The sequence below is a fragment of the Lissotriton helveticus genome, chromosome 4_1, assembly GCF_964261635.1.
Source record: "Lissotriton helveticus chromosome 4_1, aLisHel1.1, whole genome shotgun sequence".
NCBI lineage: Eukaryota > Metazoa > Chordata > Amphibia > Caudata > Salamandridae > Lissotriton > Lissotriton helveticus.
Window position 1 is genome coordinate 1,500,613,713 of NC_136063.1, and position 18,889 is coordinate 1,500,632,601.

Consider the following 18,889-nt stretch of genomic DNA (forward strand, 5'->3'; position numbering starts at 1 on the left):
ATTAATCACTTAGATAGTCATTCACTCTGCTACTAAATTCTCAATTCAGACACTTATACATCAATTCAACTTCAAGGCAGATTGCTCTCTCTCTCTCTCTCTATATATATATATATATATATATATATATATATATATATATATATATATATATATATATATATATTCACTGAAAAAACCATAGGTTATAGACCATATATAGTTAGGAATTAGCATTTACAAAACCTTGAAAATTCACTGAAAAAACCATAGGTTATAGACCATATATAGTTAGGAATTAGCATTTAAAAAACCTTATTTTACTCACACAAAACCATTGAAATTACATATATAGTTAGTTGCACTAACTATATATCGCGCACCTGCAATCCACTGCTGATGATGTCACATATTACATCATTCATGACATGGTCAGTGACATCACTGATGACATCACTGATGACATCTCAAATGACATCACTGATGACATCACTGATGACATCTCATTTGACATCAATGACCACATCACTGATGATATCATTCATATGACAATACAATGCATCTCCTCACATTTTAATATAACCTCTGTTTCACCCAGTGTTAAATACAGAATATAATTTTTGAAACCATTGACACACCAATACTAGTTACTACATACGCACTCACTGATTCCTACGTCTACACACACCTTCACTCATTCACCCATACTATCATTCATACATACAATCACTCATCTTTACAACACTATCATATGCACTCATACACCTATACAGACACTCACAGTCTGCCACTCATCCATGGAGTTACTCACACACCTAGTCAGTCCTGTAAAGAATCAATGACACTTCCATTTTCTTGTCTATACAGTTAAACATAGAGCACCTTACATTTTCAAACATATACTAACACATACTTACCTTGTTATACAATCATTGATACAAGTACACATTGATCTGCACAGAGTCACACACCTCCCAGCCAGCCACACACACACTCAGTCTCCCATACAAATACTTGGACAATCAATCAGTAACCCATATAGTTAATTATATAGCTACTGATCAAAACATGCAGCAGTTTACAGAACAACAGACATAATGATGCACAAATTAAGACACTTTAGTCACTAACCCATGCACTCAGTGAGACACATTTAATCACTCACTCATGCATTCAGTCATGCACCTACTAAATCCTTTGTCCAGACACTTATACTTCCACTCATTCTTCAATATGTAAGACACATTTTAACTTTACAGAAACATACAGTCACTGGATGTTGTCATCAGTGATGTCATCAGTGATGTCATTTGAGATGTCATCAGTGATGTCATCAGTGATGTCACTGACCATGTCATGAATGATGTAATATGTGACATCATCAGCAGTGGATTGCAGGTGCGCGATATATAGTTAGTGCAACTAACTATATATGTAATTTCAATGGTTTTGTGTGAGTAAAATAAGGTTTTTTAAATGCTAATTCCTAACTATATATGGTCTATAACCTATGGTTTTTTCAGTGAATTTTCAAGGTTTTGTAAATGCTAATTCCTAACTATATATGGTCTATAACCTATGGTTTTTTCAGTGAATTTCAATGGTTTTTTAATAGCAAATATCATAAGCTGTCGAATGTCAAGTACGTGGTAAGTGAAAACATTTTCGTGTTTATGCACACTGATCTGCTTTGAATGGTGCCCCCCCCCCCTCATTTCTATTAGGAGTACTCTCTCTTTGCAGATAGTGAAAGGTAGTTAACGCAGGCCTTTGCCCCCGTTGTAATCCGTCGTGCCTGCTTCTCTCTCCATTTGATTGATTGTTATCCAAGTATTTACTGTTTTAGAATTAGTTCTCTTTGGTTCATTCTCTATTTACAAACAAACACAGAGTCGCAATACTCTGTTTAGTCTTTGCAGATAACGAAAAATCGTGTAAAAAAAAAGAAAAGGAATCGAGCAAAATCAGTAGGCCACTAATGGGATCTCTTTTTGACCTCGCTAAAATAGAAACATTAGGAACAACCCCTCATGACAAATACAAAACTAGTGAGATGAACTGAACTCCACACAATGATGGCTGCAAAACAGCTCGGCTCCGCCACCCACCCCGCCCAAAATAACGATAAAGAGCGGCTGCCATGATTGGTTGCGGAATGGCCACGACGGAGCTACGAAATGATGCTGCTCTCATGCTAACCCCAGCTTCAGTCTGAAACATCCAGAAACACTGTAGACTACCAATTCGATCAGTTCCGGTAGCGCCCCAATGTAACCCGGTAGAGAAGAACTAGCCCTCCCCTCTTTCACTGATGGTTCTTGTTGCCTGTCCCTTCTGTTCTCATTTAACAGAACTATTTAGCCTGCTGAAAGGGGTTGTGTTCCGACCGCTGGTTGGTGGAGACATTTTGACTATATTCTGGACCTGCGTTGTCGCGTAATGCGTCATATGACGCGCCGCGTTAGCGCATCCGGAAGTCATCCGGGGCGCGCAGCGCGTAACGTAAGCATAACAAGTCATGTGACTTGTTAATAAAACTTTTCATTGGTTCATTTTACTTTTCTTATTGTAATGATGAAAGGCTTGCTCATATGACCTAAAAATTACGCTTTTCATTACTTCCGAACATTATTTTTTCTTAAATATATGTTATAATGTTCCAGGCTAATGTACTTTCCCGGAAATTTTACAACTGTCCTGCAAGTAAAATATATTCTTTTTTCGAGAAAAAGAGCGTTTCTTCGTCCCATGATGGAGCCGTTGAGCAAAAGAGGGTCGACCTGCTGTCTTAGTCGCCGATACGCCTGAATATGAGATTCTTATCGATCACTTTATGTTGCAGGAATAGAAAACACAACAGCCCTTGACCATTTATCTTTACTGCGTTCCTTCGTATTATACCTTTTACCCTTCATGTAATTGGTCTGCTTTATTTCACTTGCCTTTTAATGATTCTAAAACAGTGACTATTATTACAAACTTTACCAATGTATATACTACTACCATGTTTTCTTTTAAAAACCTTTATTGTGAAAATTTCATTATACAAATACGAGCCTATAACCACGTGGGCCGGCCACGGAGCAAACTGTAATCGTATGTGATGAGTAGACATTTACACTGTAGAGGAACGTAACGGGCGGGCCATTAGGTTGCAAGAACTAAGGTGTCTAACAGTTATGGAATCGGTGGACGTACATTTTATAATTAAAATACGACAGGGCCAGTTACAATAAAATTATCTAGATATACATTTGCGGGCAAGTACCATGGGTGACGTTAATTCGAACTTTCAATAGTACAGTAATCAATAACACATCAGAACTTAATATCAATAGGGATGTCGAAATATTCAATCAATTCTCGTCCCCGCCCGCCATGTGCTTCAAAACTGCATACGTATCTCGTGATTTCAAGGTTCTGCAACCAGTACACAACAAGGAGTTACGAGTCCCATTTATTCCGGCGCCATTTTGGGCGAGGACGGGCAGGTCCAGGATATAGTCAAAATGTCTCTACCAACCATCGACTATGATGATGTTCATATGCTGTATTTATTAGAGTAACACTCATCTGCCCACATGAAATTAATTTACCACAATCTAAACATGTCATTTTAATCTTTCCAAAGTTCTTCTAAATATTTGGGACCGTTTCCCTTGCCTCTGAAGCTCTCAGTGCCACTTCTTTGATGAATGGACTAGCAGGTCAGGGGTTCTCCTCCAAATCTCTCTTTTATGCAGCACTATAATTAATTGGTGCCACCTCTCCATATGACGATGCATGGTATAGTTACCACAACTATATATTTTTTCGTTTCCTCTGGAGAGTTCATCGTGGCAGATGAAGCGTGTAACATACCGGGCATTTACCTTTTTTTGCATGTACAGGAAAGGAAAAAAAAATCGAGCGTTCGAGTTCTTAGGTGTCCCAGGGCCATTTTAGTGGACCAGGCCCAAATCCAAAGAACAGCTATCTCACAGGCTAATGGGGCGACCCACGCCGAGTTTCAGCATTGTAGGATGACCACACAAGTACAGCAACTTGCTAGACATCACCTCGGTGCCATCCGGATCTCGGCGCCCCACTGCAGATGAAGTGCCTCTCAACTATGAAACCACCAGAAAACGCTTGAGTCAGCTTTGTGTGAAGCCGCCATTTTGATTCAATCAATAGCGTCCCCCTGCACACATTCAGGGACCTGGTCGTGTCTTCAGGTCAAACGAATTTGGGACAAGATGCAGAAAGGAAAAGGAAAAAAGTTCCGCCGGACCCCGGGAGGTGGCCGCCTATGTCATGGGCGATCTTAGGCCACACCAGGGCAATAGTGAAGCTGCAGCAGGTGCAAATAAGCTTCAGACAGTGTTACAAGCGCTGCTCAGAACTCTCAACTATGACACCACCTCGGTGCCATCCGGATCTTGGCGCCTTGTGCTGGTTCCGGCCTATTCACACATCGGTCCGCTACTGACGCCACCTCACAGGCCAACGGGGCACCCCACGCCGACTTTCGGCGCAGCATTGTAGGATGGCCACACCAGTGCGGCAAATTGCTGGACACCACCTCGGTGCCATCCAGATCTCGGCGCGTTGTGCTGCCTTCGGCCTATTCGCCACAAGTGCGCACGCAACTCAGCTGCATAGCGAGTGAAACACCAAGGGGCGCCCCACTGCAGCCGAGGAACCTCCATCTTGGGGGCGACGCACAGCATCACATTGCTTTCCAATGCAGTCAGATCCTCAAACAGCCCCCACTGACTGACGCGAACTCACAGGCCAACGGGGCGCCCCACGCCGACTTTCGGCGCAGCATTGTAGGATGGCCACACCAGTGCGGCAAGTTGCTGGACACCACCTCGGTGCCATCCGGATCTTGGCGCGTTGTGCTGCCTTCGGCCTATTCGCACATCAGTCCGCTACTGACGCCATCTCACAGGCTAATGGGGCGCCCCACGCCGACTTTCAGCATTGTAGGATGACCACACCAGTACAGCAACTTGCTAGACATCACCTCGGTGCCATCCGGATCTCGGCGCCCCACTGCAGATGAAGTGCCTCTCAACTATGAAACCACCACTGTGACATCCGGATCTTGGCGCGTTGTGCTGCCTTCGGCCTATTCGCACATCGGTCCGCTACTGACGCCATCTCACAGACTAATGGGGCGACCCACGCCGAGTTTCAGCATTGTAGGATGACCACACCAACTTGCTAGACATCACCTCGGTGCCATCCGAATCTTGGCATCTCAACGCCTAGTGGTATCTTCCATACAGAAAATATTGTTACGCTACCTTTGGCCCCATTCGCACATCAGTCCGCAACTTAGACATCACCTCGGTGCCATCCGGATCTTGGCATCTCAGCGCCTTGTGGTGTCTTCTCGTCAGAAAATATTGTTGCGCTGCCTTTGGCCCCATTCGCACATCAGTCCGCTACTGACACCATCTCACAGGCCAACAGGGCGCCCCACGCCGACTTTCAGCATTGTAGGATGGCCACACCAGTGCGGCAACTTACTAGACACCACCTCGGTGCCATCCGGATCTTGGCGCGTTGTGCTGCCTTCGGCCTATTCGCACATCGGTCCGCTACTGACGCAAACTCACAGGCCAACGGGGCGCCCCACGCCGACTTTCAACATTGTAGGATGGCCACACCAGTGCTGCAACTTGCTGGACACCACCTCGGTGCCATCCGGATCTTGGCGCGTTGTATTGCCTTCGGCCTATTCGCACATCGGTCCGCTACTGACGCCGCCTCACGTGCCAACGTATTTTCTCCGCATTTTATACCCTATGCCGCATAACAGGTCATGTAACTTGTTTATAAAACTTTTCATTGGTTCATTTTACTTTTGGTTTCCTAATGATGGAAGGCTTGATCATATGACCTAAAAACAACACTTTTCATTGGATGAAAACTTTTTTTTTTTCCAAACGATGAAAGCCCCACCTTGTTTCTGGATGTTTCAGACTGAAGCTGGCGTCAGCATGAGAGCACCACCATCTCGTAGCTCCGTCGTAGTCATTCCGCGAGCAATCATGGCAGCCGCTCCCCACCAGAAGCCTGCAGGAGTCGGGGCCCCCAAAACTTTTGATGAATTCTCAAGGCGGAGGGGACGCTTTCGAGAATGGGGTCCAAGACCTAGCAGACAAGCGTCCGATTTCCAAGGTGTCCCAGGGCCATTTCAGTGGACCAGGCCCAAAAAGGAAAGAGCCTGCCGCCATTTTGAGAGTCCTGTGACAGCCGCCTATCGCTGCACCGCAAGAGTGGGCGCAACTCAGCTGAATTGCGGCTTTTGACACAGTGGACCAAAAACGGACGGAATGGCAACTGAAACGGTAAAGGGGCGCCCCACTACAACAGATGACACTCCACCTGGAGAGGCCCGTTCACGCCGCCTCCCCCGGGGCGCCCCACGCCGTTATTCGGAGCAGCATTGTAGGATACCAAAACCAGTGCGGCAACTTACTGGACATCACCTTGGTGCCATCGTTCTGCTGCCTTGGAACTATTCGCACAACAGTTTGCTACTGAAGACCCACCCCCCGCGACGCCCCACGCCGTTATTTGCTGGGTGGCAACTTACTAGACATCACTTTCGTGTCATCTAGATTTCAGCGCGTTCTGCTGCCTTGGAACTATTCGCACAACAGTTTGCTACTGATGACCCGCCCCACGCCGGAAATCTGGACGTTGTGCTGCGTTGGGACTATTCGCACAGCCGACCGCTACTTCGTTGTTTTTCCCTAAAAATGTTTATATGTTATTACTATTTTTGTTTTCTTGTATATATTTATAAATTATTAAAGTTTTATAATCTTACTACTTTGTCGGAGTGCTATATATTTTTAATGTGACACATAATTGTAAAAACTTTGATGTACAAAGAGTCATCCCTGGAATCTTCCGCTTCACGCTCGGTCCCCTCCCCAATCACAATACAGGATGGTTTTCAGATAATAGCAACGCTTCTGCTGTGACGGATCTCATCGAGTGTGGGCCTTGATCTACTATAACTCCTTTGAAGAGGGGTGAATCTTTACAGCTGTGGCCATAAACTACATCTGCAGGGCTAGCTGATACCCTAGGACCAGCCTGGACAATCGGACACAGAGGAAAAGGAGTGTCAGAGGGTGCAGTAGTGAATAGGGCGAAAGGGAGGTGTCGGGCGGGCACAGGGTGTGATTCTCAGGAAAGAGCAGCGCAGATGGGGGGAGGTTTATTACCCATGCATAAGACAGAGAGCGGGGGTGACCACTGCCTGGGGGAGATGCTTGCGAGGGTGGGGAGCCATGCTAAGGATCGACAGCGTGCACAGAGTGGGTCTGGTCAAGGCATCTAAAATGGCTGCCGTGCACGACAAAAGTGTGGCATTTGAAAAAAGACAAGATGGCGCAGACAATGTTTTTCAACACTTCCTGATTTCCTTCGAATCGAACGTTAACAGACGTTGGGGCATATTACCAAAGTTAAGCGATATTTATCCCTAACGATGCATTGCAAAGATTTTTTTACCGTCAGAAATTATCGCAGATAAACCTTGCTATTATCAAAGTTTATCGCAAATACGATAAAAACCGACCGCAATGCATTAATATCGCTGAAAACTCAGCGATATTCATGCATTACCGAGCTAATCCTCTTAGCCATGTTATCCACCTCCCATAGGATAACATGGCTAAGAACTGCTCAGGGCAGCTGTTACTTTTTGGAGATATTCGCGCTTATCTCGAATATTTCCAAAAGTTGATAATAGGAGATAGCGATGTTAGCGACTGTTTCCAGTCGCTAACATCTTGGCATGCCCACTTTGCATGTCATTAGTGATAAATATCACTCACATGCAAAGTGGGGCCCAAGATGGTCGCTATCTCCTACTAGCCGTCGCTAACTGGTGTTAGCAACAGCTAGGTAATACAGATATAATTTTATCTCCGCGAAGCGGAGCGCTGTTACAGATATATATCTTGTTTTTGAACGTTAATTTCTCAAAATGCACTGAAGCACATATATTGAGACCTAGCAAAGGCACATCGGGCTACCAGTCCCTAATATTTTACCAAGTTTCGTGCAAATCCATTCAGCCGTTCGATTATTATTATTATTTATTTTTTTTGCCCCGCGGGGCCCTTTTAAAACCTCCACATCAAACCTAGGGGATCAGCGAGGATCTACTATGCCCCCTTATGGTCATTTGCCCCTTCGCTTTGGCCTCCTCTTGTCTCTCGATCCTACCGAGAGACAAGATGGCGGCCGCTACGGACTGTTTGGAATGTTTACAGACACCGGAGAGCCAATCAGCTTCGCTTCGCAAAGCTCCGTAACGCGAAAAGTACGCGAAGCGGTGCGCTGTTACAGATATATATCTTTTTTTGAACGTTAATTTCTCAAAATCCACTGAAGCACATATATTGAGACCTAGCAAAGGCACATCGGGCTACCAGTCCCTACAATTTTGCCAAGTTTCGTGCAAATCCATTCAGCCGTAAGATTATTATTATAATTTTTTTTTTTTGCCCCGCGGGGCCCTTTTAAAACCTCCACATCAAACCTAGGGGGTCAGCGAGGATCTACTATTCCCCCTTATGGTCATTTACCCCTTCGCTTTGGCCTCCTCTTGTCTCTCGATCCTACCGAGAGACAAGATGGCGGCCACTACGGACTGTTTGCGGCCACTACGGACTGTTTGGAATGTTGACAGACGCCGGAGAACCAATCAGCTTCGCTTCACAAAGCTCCGTTGCGCGAAAAGTACGCGTCCTAGGCCGCTGCCCGGTCCGCGCTTACAGATATATATCTTTTTTTAAACGTTAATTTCTCAAAATCCACTGGAGCACATATATTGAGACCTACAAAAGGCACATCGGGCTACCAGTCCCTACAATTTTGCCAAGTTTCGTGCAAATCCATTCAGCCGTTCGGTCTAAAAGTGAGGCCAACCGCCCTATGGAAATTAACATGGGAAAAACGCGTTTTGGGACCCCCCTTTTTTCTCGGCCCCCCCTTGACGAACCCCCCCCAAATTTTCAAAGGCTGCTCAGAAACAGAATGTGCCATTTTCCTGAAAATTTCAGCCAATTCCGTCCACAAACGGCAAAGTTATTAGACATAGAATTTTCAAAAATCCCATAGAGAAAAAATCCTAACTATATATACCTACTGGCGACCGCCAGTAGGTAATATATATATATATATATATATATATATATATATATATATATATATATATATATATATATATATTCTCCCCAGCACCTTCCAAGATAGGAAGGTAATTAGCCGCACACCGCGATGAAGCCTGCAACAATTTATTTGAAACGCAGCCTTGTCTTCCTGACATGTTTCGCTCGTGTCGTCGTGAGCTTTCTCAAAGGTTTCACACCGCTGTCGATCAAAATTGGTATGGCGAGAAACTACATCACTTCTTTATTTGTTTCTTTTGTAGTGGGCGTTGTCTTTCCCTCGCTTTGCATTGTGGTCCATGTAGTTTCTTATTTTCATTTTTTGAACCCTCCATTGGGTATGTAGCTCATACCTGGCTTGGTGCACAGTCCATCGTGTCCCCAACAACTCATTTTCAAAGTTGTCAGAGAACCAGTACCTGAGACAGTCTCTGGTGGCACCCACCTGACCTAAATGCTTGCGCAGTCCAAAAAAGGAGGTTCAGTTGCGGTCAGGCTATGGCGCTCTTGTGGCGGTGCGTCGCATACGGCAGAACCACGCCGTTAAACATTCTCCCCAGCACCTTCCAAGATAGGAAGGTAATTAGCCGCACACCGCGATGAAGCCTGCAACAATTTATTTGAAACGCAGCCTTGTCTTCCTGACATGTTTCGCTCGTGTCGTCGTGAGCTTTCTCAAAGGTTTCACACCGCTGTCGATCAAAATTGGTATGGCGAGAAACTACACCACTTCTTTATTTGTTTCTTTTGTAGTGGGCGTTGTCTTTCCCTCGCTTTGCATTGTGGTCTATGTAGTTTCCTATTTTCATTTTTTGAACCCTCCATTGGGTATGTAGCTCATACCTGGCTTGGTGCACAGTCCATCGTGTCCCCAACAACTCATTTTCAAAGTTGTCAGAGAACCAGTACCTGAGACAGTCTCTGGTGGCACCCACCTGACCTAAATGCTTGCGCAGTCCAAAAAAGGAGGTTCAGTTGCGGTCAGGCTATGGCGCTCTTGTGGCGGTGCGTCGCATACGGCAGAACCACGCCGTTAAACATTCTCCCCAGCACCTTCCAAGATAGGAAGGTAATTAGCCGCACACCGCGATGAAGCCTGCAACAATTTATTTGAAACGCAGCCTTGTCTTCCTGACATGTTTCGCTCGTGTCGTCGTGAGCTTTCTCAAAGGTTTCACACCGCTGTCGATCAAAATTGGTATGGCGAGAAACTACATCACTTCTTTATTTGTTTCTTTTGTAGTGGGCGTTGTCTTTCCCTCGCTTTGCATTGTGGTCTATGTAGTTTCTTATTTTAATTTTTTGAACCCTCCATTGGGTATGTAGCTCATACCTGGCTTGGTGCACAGTCCATTGTGTCCCCAACAACTCATTTTCAAAGTTGTCAGAGAACCAGTACCTGAGACAGTCTCTGGTGGCACCCACCTGACCTAAATGCTTGCGCAGTCCAAAAAAGGAGGTTCAGTTGCGGTCAGGCTATGGCGCTCTTGTGTTGATATTTAAATATCGAACCAAACCACATTCACTGGATGATGTCATCAGTGATGTCATTCGTGGAGTGCGTCTCTATAAGCTCGGGTTTTTTTGGGATGAATATTAACACGGCAACTCCGGCCGTGGGAGATCGCACCGCCGCTGGCACTATTTGAAGGTCTGTGGGGCTGCAGACTGTGGCAGCCGGTTTCCAGCACGAGGAAGCCAGTAAGTGCGAGGCAGAATTGCTAACTTGAGACCCATTGGAGGGTATTGAAAACATTTTTGAAATTGGGAGAAAAACATTATTGGAAAAAACGGACCCCACCGAAGGGGAGGATTTGGGACTACTGTGACTAGCATGCAATTCACTGGAGAATGCATGTTATGTGAAAATGATCAGCAGTCCGTATCTGATTTTCCAAAGGACCCGCCCTATGATTAGGATGCCGGAGGCATCGAAACGCGTCAGGGACTGTAACAAATCAGGTTGTAATTGCTGCCTCTGTGAATAAAAGGTTCAGTTGAACTCTTCCTCGTGGAGTGCGTCTCTATAAGCTCGGGGCTTTTTTTGGATGAATATTAACACGGCATCTCCGGTCGTGGGAGATCGCACCGCCGCTGGCACTAGTTGAAGGTCTGTGGGGCTGCAGACTGTGGCAGCCTGTTTCCAGCACGAGGAAGCCAGTAAGTGCGAGGCAGAATTGCTAATTTGAGACCCACTGGAGGGTATTGAAAACATTTTTGAAATTGGGAGAAAAACATTATTGGAAAAAACGGACCCCACCGAAGGGGAGGATTTGGGACTACTGTGACTAGCATGCAATTCACTGGAGAATGCATGTTATGTGAAAATGAGCAGCAGTCCGTATCTGATTTTCCAAAGGACCCGCCCTATGATTAAGATGCCGGAGGCATCGAAACGCGTCAGGGACTGTAACAAATCAGGTTGTAATTGCTGCCTCTGTGAATAAAAGGTTCAGTTGAACTCTTCCTCGTGGAGTGCGTCTCTATAAGCTCGGGGCTTTTTTGGATGAATATTAACACGGCAACTCCGGCCGTGGGAGATCGCACCGCCGCTGGCACTAGTTGAAGGTCTGTGGGGCTGCAGACTGTGCCAGCCTGTTTCCAGCACGAGGAAGCCAGTAAGTGCGAGGCAGAATTGCTAACTTGAGACCCACTGGAGGGTATTGAAAACATTTTTGAAATTGGGAGAAAAACATTATTGGAAAAAACGGACCCCACCGAAGGGGAGGATTTGGGACTACTGTGACTAGCATGTAATTCACTGGAGAATGCATGTTATGTGAAAATGAGCAGCAGTCCGTATCTGATTTTCCAAAGGACCCGCCCTATGATTAAGATGCCGGAGGCATCGAAACGCGTCAGGGACTGTAACAAATCAGGTTGTAATTGCTGCCTCTGTGAATAAAAGGTTCAGTTGAACTCTTCCTCGTGGAGTGCGTCTCTATAAGCTCGGGGCTTTTTTGGATGAATATTAACACGGCAACTCCGGCCGTGGGAGATCGCACCGCCGCTGGCCATAGTTGAAGGTCTGTGGGGCTGCAGACTGTGCCAGCCTGTTTCCAGCACGAGGAAGCCAGTAAGTGCGAGGCAGAATTGCTAACTTGAGACCCACTGGAGGGTATTGAAAACATTTTTGAAATTGGGAGAAAAACATTATTGGAAAAAACGGACCGCCCCGAAGGGGAGGATTTGGGACTACTGTGACTAGCATGCAATTCACTGGAGAATGCATGTTATGTGAAAATGAGCAGCAGTCCGTATCTGATTTTCCAAAGGACCCGCCCTATGATTAAGATGCCGGAGGCATCGAAACGCGTCAGGGACTGTAACAAATCAGGTTGTAATTGCTGCCTCTGTGAATAAAAGGTTCAGTTGAACTCTTCCTCGTGGAGTGCGTCTCTATAAGCTCGGGGCTTTTTTGGATGAATATTAACACGGCATCTCCGGCCGTGGGAGATCGCACCGCCGCTGGCACTAGTTGAAGGTCTGTGGGGCTGCAGACTGTGGCAGCCTGTTTCCAGCACGAGGAAGCCAGTAAGTGCGAGGCAGAATTGCTAACTTGAGACCCACTGGAGGGTATTGAAAACATTTTTGAAATTGGGAGAAAAACATTATTGGAAAAAACTGACCCCACCGAAGGGGAGGATTTGGGACTACTGTGACTAGCATGCAATTCACTGGAGAATGCATGTTATGTGAAAATGAGCAGCAGTCCGTATCTGATTTTCCAAAGGACCCGCCCTATGATTAAGATGCCGGAGGCATCGAAACGCGTCAGGGACTGTAACAAATCAGGTTGTAATTGCTGCCTCTGTGAATAAAAGGTTCAGTTGAACTCTTCCTCGTGGAGTGCGTCTCTATAAGCTCGGGGCTTTTTTGGATGAATATTAACACGGCATCTCCGGCCGTGGGAGATCGCACCGCCGCTGGCACTAGTTGAAGGTCTGTGGGGCTGCAGACTGTGCCAGCCTGTTTCCAGCACGAGGAAGCCAGTAAGTGCGAGGCAGAATTGCTAACTTGAGACCCACTGGAGGGTATTGAAAACATTTTTGAAATTGGGAGAAAAACATTATTGGAAAAAACGGACCCCACCGAAGGGGAGGATTTGGGACTACTGTGACTAGCATGCAATTCACTGGAGAATGCATGTTATGTGAAAATGAGCAGCAGTCCGTATCTGATTTTCCAAAGGACCCACCCTATGATTAAGATGCCGGAGGCATCGAAACGCGTCAGGGACTGTAACAAATCAGGTTGTAATTGCTGCCTCTGTGAATAAAAGGTTCAGTTGAACTCTTCCTCGTGGAGTGCGTCTCTATAAGCTCGGGGCTTTTTTGGATGAATATTAACACGGCAACTCCGGCCGTGGGAGATCGCACCGCCGCTGGCACTAGTTGAAGGTCTGTGGGGCTGCAGACTGTGCCAGCCTGTTTCCAGCACGAGGAAGCCAGTAAGTGCGAGGCAGAATTGCTAACTTGAGACCCACTGGAGGGTATTGAAAACATTTTTGAAATTGGGAGAAAAACATTATTGGAAAAAACGGACCCCCCCGAAGGGGAGGATTTGGGACTACTGTGACTAGCATGCAATTCACTGGAGAATGCATGTTATGTGAAAATGAGCAGCAGTCCGTATCTGATTTTCCAAAGGACCCGCCCTATGATTAAGATGCCGGAGGCATCGAAACGCGTCAGGGACTGTAACAAATCAGGTTGTAATTGCTGCCTCTGTGAATAAAAGGTTCAGTTGAACTCTTCCTCGTGGAGTGCGTCTCTATAAGCTCGGGGCTTTTTTGGATGAATATTAACACGGCAACTCCGGCCGTGGGAGATCGCACCGCCCCTGGCACTAGTTGAAGGTCTGTGGGGCTGCAGACTGTGGCAGCTTGTTTCCAGCACGAGGAAGCCAGTAAGTGCGAGGCAGAATTGCTAACTTGAGACCCACTGGAGGGTATTGAAAACATTTTTGAAATTGGGAGAAAAACATTATTGGAAAAAACGGACCCCTCCGAAGGGGAGGATTTGGGACTACTGTGACTAGCATGCAATTCACTGGAGAATGCATGTTATGTGAAAATGAGCAGCAGTCCGTATCTGATTTTCCAAAGGACCCGCCCTATGATTAAGATGCCGGAGGCATCGAAACGCGTCAGGGACTGTAACAAATCAGGTTGTAATTGCTGCCTCTGTGAATAAAAGGTTCAGTTGAACTCATCCTCGTGGAGTGCGTCTCTATAAGTTTGGGGCTTTTTTGGATGAATATATATATATATATATATATATATATATATATATATATATATTACCTACTGGCGGTCGCCAGTAGGTATATATAGTTAGGATTTTTTCTCTATGGGATTTTTGAAAATTCTATGTCTAATAACTTTGGCGTTTGTGGACGGAATTGGCTGCAATTTTCAGGAAAATGGAACATTTTGTTTCTGAGCAGCCACTGAAAATTTGGGGGGGGTTCGTCAAGGGGGAGCCGAGAAAAAAGGGGGGTCCCAAAACGCGTTTTTCCCATGTTAATTTCTATAGGGCGGTTGGCCTCACTTTTAGCTCTAACGGCTGAATGGATTTGCACGAAACTTGGCAAAATTGTAGGGACTGGTAGCCCGATGTGCCTTTGCTAGGTCTCAATATATGTGCACCAGTGGATTTTGATAAATTAACGTTAAAAAAATATATATATATCTGTAAGCGCGCTCCAGGCAGCGCCCCGGTTCGCGTACTTGACGCGTAACGGAACTTCGCGAAGCGAAGCTGATTGGCTCTCCGGTGTCTGTCAACATTCTAAACAGTCCAGAGCGGCCGCCATCTTGTCTCTCGGTAGGATCGAGAGACAAGAGGAGGCCAAAACAAAGGGGGAAATGACCATAAGGGGGCATAGTAGATCCTCCCTGACCCCTAGGTTTGATGTGGAGGCTTTAAAAGGGCCCCGCGGGACAAAAAAAAAAAAAAATGTTTTTTTTTGCGTGGGGAGCGCCCGGTTCGCGAACCGGGAAGCGGTCCGGGGAGCGTACTATAAGGAAAAAAGAATGATAGACTATGATATTTTGAAATATTGTATGTTTATTGATTGTTCTTTTTGTTGTTGTTTTTTTTTTATTTAAGTAGCAGTAATAATGATTATTAAATATAAATGTATTTTGGGAATTGTGCACAGTATACTATAAGTCTGACTTTACATTATAATCAATTTGGTACTAGTTTATGAATTACATATAAAAATGATTAAAGACTCAAACAATTTTTTAATATTAAATATAATTTTATTTTTCTGATTCTTTTTCAAAATTTAATAGAACGTCTAACATTTGACTGTCCGATATGTCCTCTTGTTGAGTGAACATAACTTCCCACATTTGACCGTCATCATAATGAAGTAAATAATCCACAGATTCTACACATTGTAGAAGTTCATGGTCTCGTGATTCATCCATGAATTCCAAGTCAATGGGTTCAATTATTTCGTCATTATTCATGTCTAGGACAATTTCAAAGGAAACGTTCTGTTCTCCTTGCATTTTTGTGCTGAAATTTGAATAAAAAATAAATATACCAGTAGAGATAGGGCACTGTTGGGTTTAAGTTCAGACAGGTACTTTTGAGGCATGAAGTAGTACTATTAAAAAGTGCCTGTGAGAAAGCCTATGTAAATTCATAATTATACCAAAGAAACCTAAATCAATCCATAATTATAATAAACAAGCCTTTCTCAATGTCTAACTCTTACAGAGGGATAGTATATAACTATCTGAAAATGTTTTCAAATTTATGAAATAATATCTTACCTTTTAAAAACAAGTTTAAGTTGTGAGTGAAAATGATCTTGCAATGTAGTTCAGGAAGTAGTAGTCAAAATGGCTGTGTTTCTCTCTCTTTTTTTTATATATATTCAGGTACATAACCAATCAAATGTCAGGTAAAAAAAGTAGAAAATGAAAGTAACATTTTAATTGGTTGTCAATTCCAACACTTCAGATGTGTTTTGTGAAGTAATTTACCTCAGGGTATTTAGAGAGGTCTACAGGCTAAATGGCTAAATGGAATTCCAACCAAATTTGTGAAAATGGTAGGGATTGGTATGTAGTATGAGCAAATCTATATTTGGTGAAAGTGTCTACAGGGTTTCTTCTGTAAATTACTTTCCCACCTTTTTTAATGGAGCGCTTCCCGGTGAGCGCCCCGGTACGCGAACCTGCAGCGTTACGGGAGTCCACCATTTTGTGTTTCGGTCGAATTAAGATACAAGATGGAGGGCAAATAATGTTCAGAATGGGTAGAAGGGGGCACGGTAGATGTATTTTGACCCCCTAGGTTTTCTGAGGGTGGCTGAGGAGGCCCATATGTGCGGAAAAAAAAATAATTTAAAAAAATTTCGCACGGTTAGCTTCCGGTTCGCGTACCGGGTAGCGCTCCGGGGAGCGTACTTTGTTGAAAATTAGTGAAAAAAGTTAGAGTAAAATAATAATTGTGAGTGATCAGATGTAGGGTAGCTCTGAGAAGAGCTTTTGGGTTTATGGTACATTTAGGTACTTATAAGTAGGTACCAATGCACAGTCTTAAATTCAGAATGAAAACTCTGTTCCCTTCATCTGAGAAGTGAACTCCATCTCCTCTGTAGATATCTTGCATGTAGTAACGCAAGTTATTGTTGTACATGGAGCCCATTCCATGGTCTCTCATGTAAGCTGAAACAGATTTGTTTACATGCTTCCTCGATTTCTCAATTTGTGGACAAAATTGGTTCGACCACCTCCATTTCTGTCTTTGGCATATATTTGAATATACCAAGGCAGTTTGAGGAAAAAGTGCCATCAATTGCTCAAAGGTATCCTTTAAAAGCATTTCCAGACCTACCCCAGTCAAAGTGCCCAAGTCATTTCCTCCACAGTGCACAATTAACAGGTCAGGTTTAGGCAAATGCATAAAGGTTTTCACCAATGGTATTAATTGGTGACATTTTAATCCTCTGTGGCCAAACCACTTAATTTCCACGTCTTGTAAATTGAGGTTAGGTAAATTTCTGTTATCAGCATACCTCTGAGCCCAGTAGATGTAACTATGTCCAACAATCCAGACAGAAAACATGGTGAGAGAAGATTCTGCTGCAGTCAGATGAAGTGTGGCAATGAAATGGCAGTTGGAAAAATAAGAGTTTAAAATGAAAAAAACTGTGGAGTTTCTGTGTAAAGGAAGCAGTAGCAGTGATTGGTGGATTTTGATTGCTGAAAACAGAAAGTTAGGGTGCATGGATGAGTTCTTTGAAAGATGTAATTTGAATGGTCAAGAAAAAATCATTTAATGAAAGATTGCACTGGATACGCAGGTGCACTGAGAGTTCAGAGTTCAATTGAAACATTGTTGTGTGAACTTGCAAACACCAGAGGTCTTTCAGGAGGTGGTTGCTATGCAAAAAAGGCAGAAAGGGCAGAGGGGGGAAGGGTGTTGATTTGAAAAAAGTGAGGGAAGAGTTTTGATTGGGTGACATGAGAGATATGTGTGAAGAATTACAGCTTTTCTGTGCTTTTTATGGCTGCAGACTCTGGAGTGCATACCTTTTGCTCTGCTAAAGACAAATTGGCGTGTTTCTGAGACTGCTTTGAAACTCAGAAAGTATTTGCTAAGGTGAGAAAAGATTCATTTAATTTAGATAGAGAATAGTATGCTTTAAGGAGAAAATTATGAAGAAAGTTGTGTATTTAAAATGTTGCTTTGTCTCAAGTGTTTTACAAATAGATTTTGTTTCTTTGTGTTACATAGCCATGTTAAAAGTGACGCAAAAATAGTGCAAGGGTCTTACAAAAAAGCTTTCATGTGTTAGGGTATTTTAACTCACTTCCCCATGAATGTATGAATATAATTGCTTTACAAGATGTGTTTAAAAACGTTTTTTGAAATCAATTAGGTTTCTTGATATGTACTGCTAGAGCTTCATAGGTTGCTTGGAGCATATTTTCAAGGCTTTTGAGTTCCTTTGATGTAATTTTTCCCATTTTATTTTAAGACATTTCCTTGTGGTGCAAGGTCCTTGTAAATACGCCCCCATGTGTGTTTAGCAAATTTAGATTTTAATTCTTTGAGTTACATAGCCATGTTAAAAGTAATCAAAAAATGGTGCAAAGGTTTTAAAAAAACGCTTTCATGTGTCTTAGGGCATTTTAAGTTATTTCCCCATGAATGTAGGTATATAATTGATTTATATGATGTGTTTAAAAACGTTTTTTGAAATCAATTAGATTTCTGGATATGTACTGCTAGAGCTTCATAGGTTGCTTGGGGCATATTTATAAGGCATTTGAGTCTCTCTGATGTTATTTTTCCCATTTTAATTTAAGACCTTTCCCTGTGGTGCAAGGTCCTTGTAAATACGCCCCCATCTGTGCTTGGCAAATTTAGATTTTAATTCTTTGACTAACATAGCCATGTTAAAAGTGACCCAGAAATGGTGCAAGGGCCTTAAAAAAACGCTTTCATGTGTCTTAGGCCATTTTAAGTCATTTCCCCTTGAATGTAGGTATATCATTGATTTAGATGATGTGTTTAAAAACGATTTTTGAAATCAATTAGGTTACTTGGTATGTAGTGCTAGAGTTTCATAGGTTGCTTGGGGTATATTTAAAAGGCATTTGAGTCTCTCTGATGTTATTTTTCTCATTTTAATTAAAGACCTTTCCCCGTGGTGCAAGGTCCTTGTAAATACGCCCCCATCTGTGGTTG